Source organism: Notolepis coatsorum (genome assembly GCF_963971535.1).
Source record: "Notolepis coatsorum genome assembly, chromosome: 14".
NCBI lineage: Eukaryota > Metazoa > Chordata > Actinopteri > Aulopiformes > Paralepididae > Notolepis > Notolepis coatsorum.
In genome coordinates this window covers 36,963,879-36,977,315 of record NC_140178.1, presented here as the reverse complement: position 1 = coordinate 36,977,315, position 13,437 = coordinate 36,963,879, and the positions used below count along the sequence as shown (strand labels likewise).

General features: G+C 48.4%; 1 protein-coding gene across 1 annotated transcript in view; it reads left to right on the top strand.

The window, feature by feature from the left end:
- Positions 1-10,986: 10,986 nt before the first annotated feature.
- Positions 10,987-13,437, top strand: part of ppp1r1b (protein phosphatase 1, regulatory (inhibitor) subunit 1B) — a 9,269-nt gene continuing 6,818 nt past the window's right edge. The window contains exon 1 of the mRNA XM_084329852.1: positions 10,987-11,045. The gene's annotated coding sequence lies outside the window, so the exon portion shown is untranslated. The remainder of the gene's footprint in view (positions 11,046-13,437) is intronic.

Sequence of the window (13,437 nt, the reverse complement as noted above, 5' to 3'; positions counted from 1 at the left end):
GTGGAGGTCGTAGACCACAACGAGGAAATGCTGGTGATGCGGTACCCCGTGCAGTTCACCACAGGCTGCAGGTGCTTCCAGGGTTGGGACGGCCAGTCCAATGGCTGCATGGGTGGGGGCGGGGCTGGGGCCCTGGTCTTCCCGCTCAGAAGACAGGCAGTACAGTCCTTGACCAGGGTCTCGATTTCCCTGTTGATGCCTGGCCACCACACCAAGTCACGACACCGCTGTTTGAGCCTGACTATGCCCAAGTGGCCCTTGTGCGCCATAGCAAGGACACGCGCCCGAAGGACACTCGGGACCACAGTACAGAGCCCACGAGCGACGCAGGAGTCGTTCCAGCATGACAACTCGTCCCGGAGTCTGCTATAGGGAAGCAGCTCGTCAGGTGTCCTCGCCGCCAACCCTGCCTGATGTAGGTTGAGAGCGCAGAGAGGACAGGGTCAGCAGACGAGGCATCCTGGAGCTCCTGCAGCGACACTGTCTCTTAGAGGGGAGTGTGGAGGAGCTGGACCAGGTCATGCTCAGCCTGATCCCGATCGGGAGTCGAGGGCGGGGCCGTGGGGGGACTGGGGATGGCGCGTGACAGTAGGTCAGCTACTACGTTGTCCCGGCCCGGCGTGAACTGCAAACCGAAGTTGTACTGCTGCAGGCGGTTAGCCCAGCGGTGGAGGCGGAGCGGTTTGTGGCCAGTGCCTGACGTGGCGAGGAGGGTAGTGAGAGCCTGGTGGTCCGTCCTAAGCGTGAATGAGCGGCCGTAGAGGTACATATGCCAGCGCTCACATGCCCAGATGCAGGCCAGGGCCTCTCGCTCCCCCACTGAGAACCTCTGTTCTGGGCCCGTGGGCCCGTGAAGCGAAATCGACCAGCCTCTCCACACCCCCGTGCAGCTGTTACAGTACCGCGCCAACGGCTGCGGCGGAAGCATCACACGTGACGAGGGTGGTGCTGTCTAGGTCGAAAAACGCCAGGACTGGTGATGAGGTGAGCTGGGACTTGAGGAGGCGCACAGTATTCGAGCAGGCAGGCGTCCAGAGCCAGGGCTTGTCCTGCTTCAACAGCTTCCGCAGCAGTGCAGTTGTGTCGGAGTAGTGTGGCAGGAAGCGGAGGTAGTACGCCGTCATGCCCAGGAAAGAGGCCACCTGGGCCGCTGAGGTGGGCTCTGGGACACTGTGTATGGCCTCTGTGTTTGACTGGAGTGGGTACATGCCGTCAGCCGAGAGGCGGAACCCAACAAAGTCAATGGTCGTGGTGGCAAAGACACACTTCTCGCCGTTGAGTGTGAGGTGGTGCTTCGCCATCGCACTTAAGACACTGTGGAGGCTTGCGTTGTGACTCTCTGCGTTGGCCCCATGCACCACGATGTCATCGAGGTAGATGGCCACCCCAGGGATCCCGGCGAAGACGGAGGCCATGATCTTTTGGAAGCAGCTGGGGGCGGAGCTTAAGCCAAAAGCCATGCATTTGTAACGGAAGACCCCCCTGTGGGTGATGAACGCGGTGAGGTTGCGGCTCTCTGGGTGTAGTGGCACCTGGAGGTACCCCTGACGAAGGTCCAGCTTAGAGAACACCTTGGACCCGTGGAACTGGGCGGTGAGCTCCTCTGTGGTTGGCAGGGGGTATTTATCAGGGACGATGGCCTTGTTTACCGCTCTCATGTCCACGCAGAGTCGCAGCTCCCCTGACTTCTTCTTTGCTACCACCAAGATCCAGGGTGACGCGTTCACCTGTTCGATGATGTCGTCGTCCAGCATCTTCTGTAACTCGGTGGCGATGCCCTCACGGAGAGCCAGGAGGGAGCGGCGAAGGGGCTGGATGACCGGAGTCACTTTTTGGTCTAGCAGGGGCTGGTGAGCGAAAACCTGGAGGCAGCCCACTGTTGCTGCCAGGAGACAGCAGTGACGGTGTGGATCTCTGAGCCTGTGGTGTCCAGCAGAGAGAAACCGAGGCCACTGAAGAAGTCGAGGCCGAGGAGGTTGGTCCCTCGGCGTGCGATGTTGAAATTGAAGGCAGGCAGTGTCTTTTCTCCGTACCTCACCGGCAGCTGGAGGGAGCCAACGATGTCAATCTTGGAGTCGGCGTAGCCTCGCAGGGTGGTGGTGGGCGGGCCCAGTGGTTTGTGGGAGAAGAATTGAGAGTATGTCGCCCAATTCAATAGAGACACTGTGGCTCCAGTGTCGAGGAGGAGGGGCAGTGTGATGTCACCAACCACCAATGAGCATGTTTTGAATGGCACTTGTCCTAAGCTGACATTATGGATGATAGTGGTCGGTGGCTTGGAAGCGCTAGCTGGGGCTGACCTGCAGACCTTGTGGAAGTGGTTTAGCCTCCCGCAGTTGGAGCAGGCTTTGCCACGGGCAGGGCAGGTCTGGGCTCTGGAGTTGTGTGAAAGGGAGCCACAATTCCCGCACGGCTGGCGTGAGCGGTCACGTGACTGGGAGGCTAACAGTATATTGTCCCTGCCGCCATCTGCACTCACGTTGAGGAGGGACACCCTTGAGCTAAGCGTGCTCGCAGCCTCTACTGGCACGTGTGTGTTGGGGCTGGGGGAGGTAGACAAACTAGCTGCACAGTTCATAGCAGATTCCACCTGCACTGCTAGTCTAATAGCTACTGCTAATGTCAGCTCGTCATTTTCCAACAGTAGTCTTTCCCTGATTTTATCACTCAGTGTTCAATATGAGTTGGTCTCTCACCATTTCATCCTGTAATGCCCCGAATTTGCATGAGCTAGCCAAGGCCCGTAGGTCCGCGACGTACTGCGTTATTGACTCGCCAGTACGTTGATGCCTCTGTCGGAACACAACTCGACGGAGGAGTGCAGTCTGTGGAGTGGCGAAATGTCCCTTTAGGAGCGCCACCACTGACGTATATGTGTCACTGTCTAATGTGCCGAGTGTTTCACACACACACTGTCCCTCCACGCCTAAACAGTGCAGTAGCAATGCACGTTTTCTCACTGCGGACAATTCCAAACCGGTAGCCAGGATATACGTCTCGAACGAGGAAATCCAATGCGCCCACAGGACGGGCGGCTCACCGGGCAGCGGTAGGAAGGGTGGAGGGGGTGGGATCGAAAATTCAGCCATCCTCGTCGCCAATGTTATGTTGGAAGAATCAGACAACACATAGTTTCAGCATGTCGGTGTTTACTGAACTGAAGACACATGCATTGTAACGTAAGTCAGAACATCAACGTCTACGTCACGTACGGCCATATACCCAGGCATGCAGTGGTGGTCAAACGCGGTTAAACGCTGTTTAGGCTTGGGTCACTCACGGCAGAAGTGCGCGCGCGCACACAAAAATGCGTTTACAATTGTCACTGAACTCGTCGCGCCGGCCGGCACTTATCACCTAGACTTTGCATAATAATAGGATACCGATAGCATAACAACGGACTCCTCTCCTCCACTACCGCCTCTCCACCAGCGTCAATGAGTCCTCGGAGCAGCCGCCCAGCTCCGGCGGCGAGTCGCTGAAGGAAACTGTCCTTCTGTAAACTTAACTAACTCTAAGTTACATTGTTAATTTAGTTTGTATTTACTTTTCTAGTTTAAGTTAATTCAATTAAAGAAATTGTAACTACAATTACATTTAAAACATTTATGCATAATAATCATCTGTTCTGTGCCAAACCGAGGGAACATGTATGCGCATGCACGTGGCGTTTGGGCATTGCCCATATTACGACTGCACCACTGCATATACCGTAACGTGAAACTCAACAGAATAACACGACACTGTCGCAATAGTTAGAACACTAGTTAAAGTGCTGGCACTCGCTAGAGTACCAGACGTAACAGCTACATGCCATCCTCTGTTCCACTGCCATCCAAGTCAGCGCGGCATGCATCCCTCCAACACTACTCCTCACAGAGCAGCGCAGAGCGAGGTGTGCCGCCCTGTTCTGAGCGAGCTGGAGTTTGTTCAGATCAAGCCTAGAGGCGTTAGACCATAGTGTAGTCCAGGCGGGATAAGACCACAGATTGTAGTACAAGCTTTGCTGTACCATTAGTCAACAGATTTCTACACCTTCTGATCATTGAAGTACCACAGCTCATCTTAGCCACCATATTGCTAATGTGTTTCGACCAAGAAAGTGTTTCATCAATTACAACACCCAGCAGTTTTGCCTCTCTGACCTGTTCGATATCAGCACAGTTCAGAACTAGATTTAATTTAGGATTTGATCTAGATGTATATTTTGAGGCTATCATTATACTCTTGGTTTTTGCAACATTTAACTTTAACTTATTTTCACTTACCCAGTTGGAAATTAGCACTATCTCATCTTGCAATAACCTATTAACAGACTCAAATTTTTCCGCCGCTACGTACACAGTAGTATCATCTGCATAGATCTCCATTGATGCATTATTAAGTACTAATGGTAAATCATTAACGAAGATTGCATACAATAAGGGACCCAGGCAACTCCCTTGGGGCACTCCGGCATGGAGTTCCCTCATCTCCGATAGTGGGCCATTAAACATCACGCATTGTAGTCTATTAAGTAAGTAATAGCACTTTCATTGAATTTATAACCTCAAAGCAGAGAGAGAGAGGAGGGGACAGAGGGATGAAGGGGGGGTTAGAGAGGGATAAAGTATACTGGAGGTAGTCTCACGCTATGCCTCAGAACTGGCATAAATGAGAAAGTCACGTATGATCTTATGTAACTACTAGAGCTAAAGTAGGGTGGGTTAAGACTGGAAAATTACAAGTCACAGAGTCGCTGTGTTATGTCATCTGGCATTGCCAATGTCATACATCCCACATCATCACCGGCATAACTGTGTGTGTATTTATATAGATGTGGCTGTTCACCTCCACCCTCATTTACATAATATTCTGCTTGGAAATGTTGACTTTAACTTTCTGTTTTGGAAGTTTGGGTTTAAAAGTCATGTTTTCATTTAGCTTGATTATAACCCTGTATAATCAACCCCAAAGCACTGGTAAAGGGGTATTGTAATCATTATTGTCCATATGTGTATTCCTGTGTGTGTGTGTGTGTGTGTGTGTGTGTGTGTGTGTGTGTGTGTGTGTGTGTGTGTGTGTGTGTGTGTGTGTGTGTGTGTGTGTGTGTGTGTGTGTGTGTGTGTGTGTGTGTGTGTGTGTGTGTGTGTGTGTGTGTGTGTGTGTGTGTGTGTGTGTGTGTGTGTGTGTGTGTGTGTGTGTGTGTGTGTGTGTGTGCATGCGCGTGCGTACGTGCGTGCATGTAATCAATATTGAGGATAAAAGTTTGACTTTTTGAATGCACAAGGGCGATACTACACAGATTAGCTGCTTTTCCTCAGCTTTGGTTGCCAAGAGACCGGCTGGGAGAATCAGCTCCCGCCTCCCTGGCACCAGGTCACACCATGGACATGCCAGAGTGACCCTCGTATTGTAGTTGATATACCTATGCATTCAAAACCTCAGCTAATCTCTTAGTTACATCAATATTGTGCTGTCAAGTCAAGTCACGTGTTCCGTTAGTAATCCCCTTGGGGAAATCCAAGTGTCATAGCATGGGGGGGTTGGTAGTAATAAATAATAGAACATAGAACAAAGTAGTAGTAGTAATGATAATAGTGATAACAGTAGTAGTAGTAGTGAACAGTAGTGAGTGGCAGGATTTAATAATAATAGTGATGATGGTATAAATGGTCCAAACTGTAGTAATACACTGCACCAGAGTCTGTGCAGTGTTTATTATTAAGAGTCTGATTGTCAGAACAGTTACAGTATTACAGGAAATGTGTAACTTAAAAAATTATATGTTGATAAACCTGGTGATATATGTATGAAAACTCATATATCAAAACTGCACATCTCTTAGTTACAACATGATTGTGCTAGCTAAGCAGTATTGTATTAATAGATGAAGTATTTACAGTGTTCGCTATATTTGGCCAAATGAGAAGGCTGGTCTGGATAGAAAGCACTACACCTCCTACACAATTCTACACACCTACTGTTAGTCTCTGCTTTAAAAAGGAAAATACAGATTCCTGTGACAATGTAAGAGACCAGTCACAGCTGTAGGAGTAGAATTGGATTCATCAGGTGCGATATTGTGGTTTATAAGCGGAGACGTCCCGGTGGTTAATGGCTCCGGTGCACACCGGCGGCACACAGCCATTCCAGGAAGGACATGCAGTTGAAGGTCAATTTTGCGAGGGTGTCGACACCTCTGAGTGCCATTCCTGTAGATATGAGTGAGTTATTGTCACAAACACATGCCCCCCCCCACACACACACATGAAGGCTGATATGCATGCACACACACACACATTTACATAAATACACCTGCATTTGTGTATGTGTTTGTGTGTGCATGCGTATTTGCATTTGTATATAAATCATTAGATTATACTACTTCCTGTGACCTCTATTATCCTTCTCTGTCATTTTCTCCCTCTCTCTCGCTCTCAATGACCCCCTCTCTCTATCCCTCTGTCTCTCTCACGCTCAATGACCCCCTCTCTCTATCCCTCCGTCTCCCACTCTATCTCTCTCTCTTCCAACCACTTTATCACCGTTTCTCTCTCTCCATCACTCTATCTCTCTTCCTATGTGTGCAACTCCTCCAACACTCTCCTCTTCTTATCCCCCCAGCCCCCCCCCCCTCTCTCTCTCTGCCACTCCCTCCACCGCTTCCGATTCTCTCCGTTCTCTCACTTTATTTAGCACACTGCTGTCCTCATTTCCCTCGTGCTCCTGGCTGTTATTACGTGCCTCTGTATCAGTCCGTCTCATCAACAGCACTGTCTCAGCAGCCCGATCTCGTACTCGAAATACATAAATATGGTACTTATCAACCACAGGAAAAAGGTACCTAATGTACGTTATGTTATAGCCATATGTAATGTATTTACATACATATTTATATTTATAACCCTAACCTTAACCACACTGTTACCTTAAACTAACCATAACCCTAAGATGTACCCCTCCTGGTGACTTCACTTCGCTTTGGATAACTTTACTCCCGCATTTCACTGTATGCCTTGTATGCTGTGACAAATACAACTCTTGACTCTTGAAAGCATCAGCTAAATGACTAAATGTAAATGTAAGACTTCCAGGCCATCTTTTAACCCTTTCACTACCGCACAACAAAGAGTTAACCCTTTCACAACCACACTACAGACGGTTAACCGTGAAAGGGTTAACCCAAACATCTGCCTGTCAACAACACACACACAGCCGACCCGGAGTAATCCTCTCAGAACGCCGTAGCAACCGCTTTAACTCTCCGCCCGCGTGACGTCAACTCTGCCTCCTCTGTAAAGCGGGACGGGGCGCTTTGCTGTGCACTCGTGACGTCGTGAGTTTGAAATCCCTGTGATGCACGTCATCCCTCTTTCTATCTCTATGCACGTTTAGACTTTAACCCTTTCACTACCACACTACAGAAGGTTAACCCTTTCACTACCACACTACAGACGGTTAACCGTAGTGTGGTAGTGAAAGGGTTAACCTTCTGTAGTGTGGTAGTGAAAGGGTTAACCATTTGTCGTGTGTCAGTGAAAGGGTTAACCTTCTGTATTGTCGCAGTGAAAGGGTTAACCCTTTGGTAGTGTGGTAGTGAAAGAGTTAATGTAAGAAGTTGTTCTTAATTGCCCTGGCTAATTGGGCGGGTTTCGGCTGTCCTGACCGGCGGGAAGTTCGTTAGAATAGCCTGCCTTTCAAAGTGTATGGTTACATGCCTCAGCCCTCTGAGCCATGCACATACCCCTCTGAGCCAGGCAGATACCCCGTCACCGTCCCAGCTCTGTGGCCAGGCACAGGGGTTGGCATCGGCCCGGGCATGGCAACACCTGGTGTGCTAGGATGTCCTGTGCTCTGGCTTAGCTGCCCTCTGGCCCTCTGCTCTGTGCTGGAGCTTCCTCAGGCTGCCCTGGAGGACTGGTAGCAGGTGTCAGGCAGGGAGAGGCAGCAGGGTCCACAGCAAAGAGGGGGTCAGCCATTTGGATGTCCCCTGGTCCCCTGTCGAGAGGAGAGGGAGGAGGGATGGAGAGAGAGAGAGAGGACGGAGGGTGGGAGAGAAACACATCATCCAACCTGAAGGCCATAATCAGATTTCAGCCGGAATACACTGTAGTGGTGGAGAGAGAGAAGGGGGTTGGTGGAGGTCGGGGGGTGGGGGGTGGGAGGATAATGTCACTGTCAAGATACTCCAGTCCTTCTACTCCCGAGCTGTAGAGAGCATCTTGACTGGAAACATCACTGCCTGGTATGGCAACAGCACGGCACAGGACAAGAAGGCCCTACAGAGAGTGGTGCGCTCAGCCGAGCGTACCACAGGTATTGCACTACCAACCCTGCAGGTCCTATACAACAAGAGGTGCAAATCCAGAGCCTGCAGGATAATGAAAGACCCTCATCACCCCAACAACAGCCTGTTCATGCTGCTGCGGTCAGGCAAACGCCTGCGAACACCAGTAACGAGGACAGAGAGACTTCGGCTCAGCTTCTTCCCCCAGGCCATCAGAGCCTTGAACACTGAACTCTCCACGCACAAGCACACATGAGCACACACACAACACACACACTGTACACACTCACACACTAGCAGCCACTTTAACATGAGCACACACACACTCATGCTGCACACGCTCACACTTATGGACACTTTACAGAAGGAAAGGTCACTTCAAGAATAGTATAGTGGAGCTTGAGATTGTATAATATAGCATTGTATAGCAGTGTACATAAAGACCCAGTGCCTCATCCGTAGCTAACAGTGTACTACACTACCACAGGACCTAGCATGTCCTACCATGCTCTGTAAATAACTCATGTACAGATACCGATATGCCCTACTTGTTTACTTGTTTATTGCACAATGTCCCTCTTGGTTGGATTCTTATTATTACTATTGTATTATGCACATCGTTGCGGGCAAGACCCCCCGCATTTCACTGTATACCTGTATGCCGTGACAAATAAAACTCTTGTATCTTGTATCTTGAAGGAATGAGGAATGGATGTGAAGTAAACAGGTTAAAAGGAAGGAGGGGATGAAGTGTAATGGAAATGAGAGACGAAAGAGAGACAGATAGATAGTGTGAGGTGTGTGAGGTGAGGAGGTTGAGCTGGAAGTTGCGTGATGAGATTATCCTCTGGCCTCCGGTGCGATAAATAAGGGTGGATCCGTGGTGTTGTCATGTTTGGCCGTGCGCTCTGTAGCTTTCCACTGCTTTGGCAACACAGGGCCTCGCTGCTATGACGCACAGCTCGCTTTGCGAGACAAGAGGGGATCCGAACACACAAACACACTTATACAGCAAATTTACGGAAAACAGAACCGCGGCTACTTAGCTCCTTGGCTTGTGTGTGTGTGGGCACCGTAAACACCAGCGCCAAGGTTCATGTCATGGCCAAGGTTGGCTTGTTCTGAAGAGGCTTCACAATACCTCCACTGTGTGGGTGTGACCTTCCATGCCTGCTCCTATACGCTCTCAAGCTTCTCTCTCTCTCTGCGCTGGGTCCAGGAAAATGTCCCACAGTTAGTTGTGTAAGCTGTTTTATGTCAGGTTGTTTATTGCATTGTGTAATTGTGGGAAAGTGAGTTAAAAGCCTCGGGTTTTGGATTTAAGCTCCCTGTAGGGTTCCACACTTCTAGAGTTAATGAGAGAGGCCCCATACATTGTGCTCTTCACAATGAGAGAGAGAGAGAGAGAGAGAGAGAGAGAGAGAGAGAGAGAGAGAGAGAGAGAGAGAGAGAGAGAGAGAGAGAGAGAGAGAGAGAGAGAGAGAGAGAGAGAGAGAGAGAGAGAGAACAAGATAGAGAGAGAGAGGGAGAGAGAGGGGGGAGAAAGAGAGGGAGAGAGAGGGGGGAGAAAGAGAGAGAGAGGGGGAGATGGAGGAGAAAAATAGAGAGAGTGAGGAGAAAGAGAGAGGGGAGAAAGAGAGAGACATGAATGACAGCAGATATGTCAAATAAAATAAAAATCACATCAAATCCCTGTTTATTTGTCACATGCTCTGAAGTACAATGTGCAGTGAAATGTTTGTTGCCGACTCCATAAGTGTGCTACTATACAGTAGATAAAGTAAGTTGCTTTGGATAAAAGCATCAGCTAAATGACTAAATTGTAAATTGTAGTAGTAAAAAAGTAAACAAGCTAAAAAGCAGTAGAGTATAAAAGAGAGTAGACTCTATCATTCAGCGGAATTAGAATCAAAGAGGTTAAGAAGGTCCTTCAGATTCCTTCCATCGACATGCTCAGTTAATTTATCGCCTCATTACATTTGATTGAAGTACTGTATACATTTAGCCATGTTGACAGAGAAGGGCCCTACTGTAAGAGCCGTGTCACAGCCTGACCCTTGTTCACAGGGACATAGAGTGTACTGTATACAGAGACTTGTTAGGCCTGCAGTCAGTCTGTCTCTGACCAGCTCTGTGTCCGGCCCTGAGGGAGCAGTGTGCGGGAGGGTAGAGAGGGGTGTGGCCTGTCCGAAAGGCCTGATGTTGGGGCTAGATTAGACTAATCTCCCCTCTCCTATGTCCTTCTGACCTGTATACAAGGAGGGAACGGTCCATAGTTTTGTGCCATACACATTACACACAGCCCAGAGATAGCATCTCAAACAAACTTTTACCTCAAGTCCCCCTAATACTCATAGTAGACTCCTGTTCCAAACAACTTGAATAACTAATCGGTGCACTGAAGGGTCCACATAAATAGCCGGGAAGTTACATAATGAGATGTCCTGTACTGCCTGCTTGCCTGGAGTCCCATCTGGCTAACTGGGCAGCAGTGCTTATGAAGTCAGTGGGAATAAGGCCCCTGTATGCTTCACAATGACATTACCGTTCAACATATTCCAAAGCCACTTGATTAATCACACTGTAAAACACTTAATCAAGAGCTTAGCCGGTCACTCAGAGTAGCACCATTAGCTAATGTATTTTTGTTCTCCATGTGTGTGTGTGTGTGTGTGTGTTTGTGTGTGTGTAGATCCGGCGCCGGAGGCCTACACCCGCAACATTGTTCAGAGTAGCAGACCAGACATCACCTGAGGACGACCAGTCTACCCACCAGGTAAATGTGAAGAAAACACTTTTCTTTGTGCTAAAGGTAAAGTAGATGCACTCCTTGCTAGTTTTTTTCAACTGTATATGTACCGCTACGCTTTACTAGCCTCATATCACAGCTGTATATTATGTACCACTATGCTTTAGCTTCATATCACAAATGAACATAGTCTGACATAAAAAAAATTATCTCCCAGGCAACGGTATGTCATGTGATTCAATTTGACTTACTCCTATTATATTACCTAAATGCCACCCCAGGTTTATACCCAAGAGCATAGAGCTATGAATTACAACGTATAGGTTATTTTAATTCAGGATGAATGGTGAACATAGTATATTACAAAGCAACAGAATTGAAAGGAATTGGGGCGGCTAAGTGGCGCAGTGGGCAAGGCGCTCGCCACTAACGCAGGAGATGCTGGGTTCGAGCCCAGCTCTCTGCGTTGCTACCAGCTTGGCTGGTCGTTCATACTAACACAATTGGCAGTGTTAGGGGTGGGAAAGCTGGTGGGTGGGGATTGGACGTTGTGGACAGCGACTCCTACAGGTCGGTTGGTGCGCCTGTACAGCAGAATCAGGAAGCATCGGGGGCAGCGTGAGCCTCCCACGCGTTACTCCTCGCCACTGAGAGATCGCGCTGTACAGGTGAAAAGATGCGACAGCTGCCTCCTCGTGTACCTGAGGGGACACGTGATGCAAGGCTTGGTCCTCACTGCAGCCGACCAGTGGGAGGCATAGTCTAGCAACGTTCGAGACAGGGGAGGGGAGAATTTAAGGGAGAATTGGCGAGGCGAAATTGGGATGGGAGAAAAATTGAAAAATAAGGAGAAAAAGTGGATAAAAAAAAAAGAATTGAAAAGGCACCGGAGGCCAGACCCAGAAGCAGGACTATTTCTGCTTTGACAAACAAATTGCTCTCACCAACCACCACCATACCTCTGGACTGCTCTCACCAACCACCACCATACCTCTGGACTACTCTCACCAACCACCACCATACCTCAGTCTGGACTGCTCTCACCAACCACCACCATACCTCTGGACTGCATCACCAACCACCACCTGCATCACCAACCACTACCATACCTCTGGACTGCTCCTCCTGTGGGCGGCCATCCCTCAAACAGAAAAGAAGCAGAGTCTCCCAGCCAATCACAAGGCAGCACCAGTTAAAGCGTTAACAGCATTCTTGCTTGCAGATCAGCAGAATTATTTGTCAAACACTTACCCCGAAGTTGTTGAAATGGTCCAACTTCTCAAAATGTCAACGGAGAGTCATTCTGTTTAATGGTCATAACTAGCACAGCCATGGAGAAAATGCCACTAATTCCGTCTGTTCCAACGGCCCATATGTGGAATAACGTTCTAATTACATTTTCCTGAAGTCATATTGAAATTTCAGAAACCGTGCCAGATAAAACTGGTACTTTTAGGAAAAGTGGAGCTTGACCGAGTGACGAGGATACATTTATTGAAAATGCCTAGGGGTCATGCGACCCCTTGTCGGCTGTGCTAGTGTTAACATTCTAATGAACCATTTCAACAACTTTGGGATAGGTAGCTCAGATTTTATGTTTAGGCAATATAAAATGCTTCTGAGTAAGTAAAATAAAATGACATGACATGCCCGGTTGTGATATGAAGCTAGCAAAGCGTAACGGTACATATAAAGCTGTGATATGAAGCAAGCAAAGTGTAGTGGTCATCCCGAGGGAAATGAGGCTAGCAAAGCATAGCGATACATATACAGCTGTGATATGAAGCTAGCAAAGCATAGCGGTACATATACAGCTGTGATATGAAGCTAGCAAATCATAGCTGTACATATACAGCTGTGATATGAAGCTAGCAAAGCATAGCGGTACATATACAGCTGTGATATGAAGCTAGCAAAGCATAGCGGTACATATACAGCTGTGATATGAAGCTAGCAAAGCATAGCGGTACATATACAGCTGTGATATGAAGCTAGTAAAGCATAGCGGTACATATACAGCTGTCATATGAAGCTAGTAAAGCATAGCGGTACATATTATCATCATCATCATCATTTTATTTATTTGTACATGGAATTGTTACAGTCCAACAGTGTCTTCAATACATATAGTTCATTACATACAGCTGGAAACCAGCAAATGCACTCCTTTATTTTTCTTTTTAATGGAGAGAGTGGGAAGTCTGACCTTCAGGGGAGCATTTTATTGTATTAAATTGGTTAACTTCTCGGTATAGGGACAATTTAATTCACTCAACCACAGAGACACCCTGCAATACACTCTGAACATACTGTAAAACCCACCCTGCACCTACTTTGGATTTGGGATTCTGCCAGTTATCCACTGAGCTATTTGCTGGCATTATTAGACAGTGTGGTTTATACTGTCTTGTCATGTGTT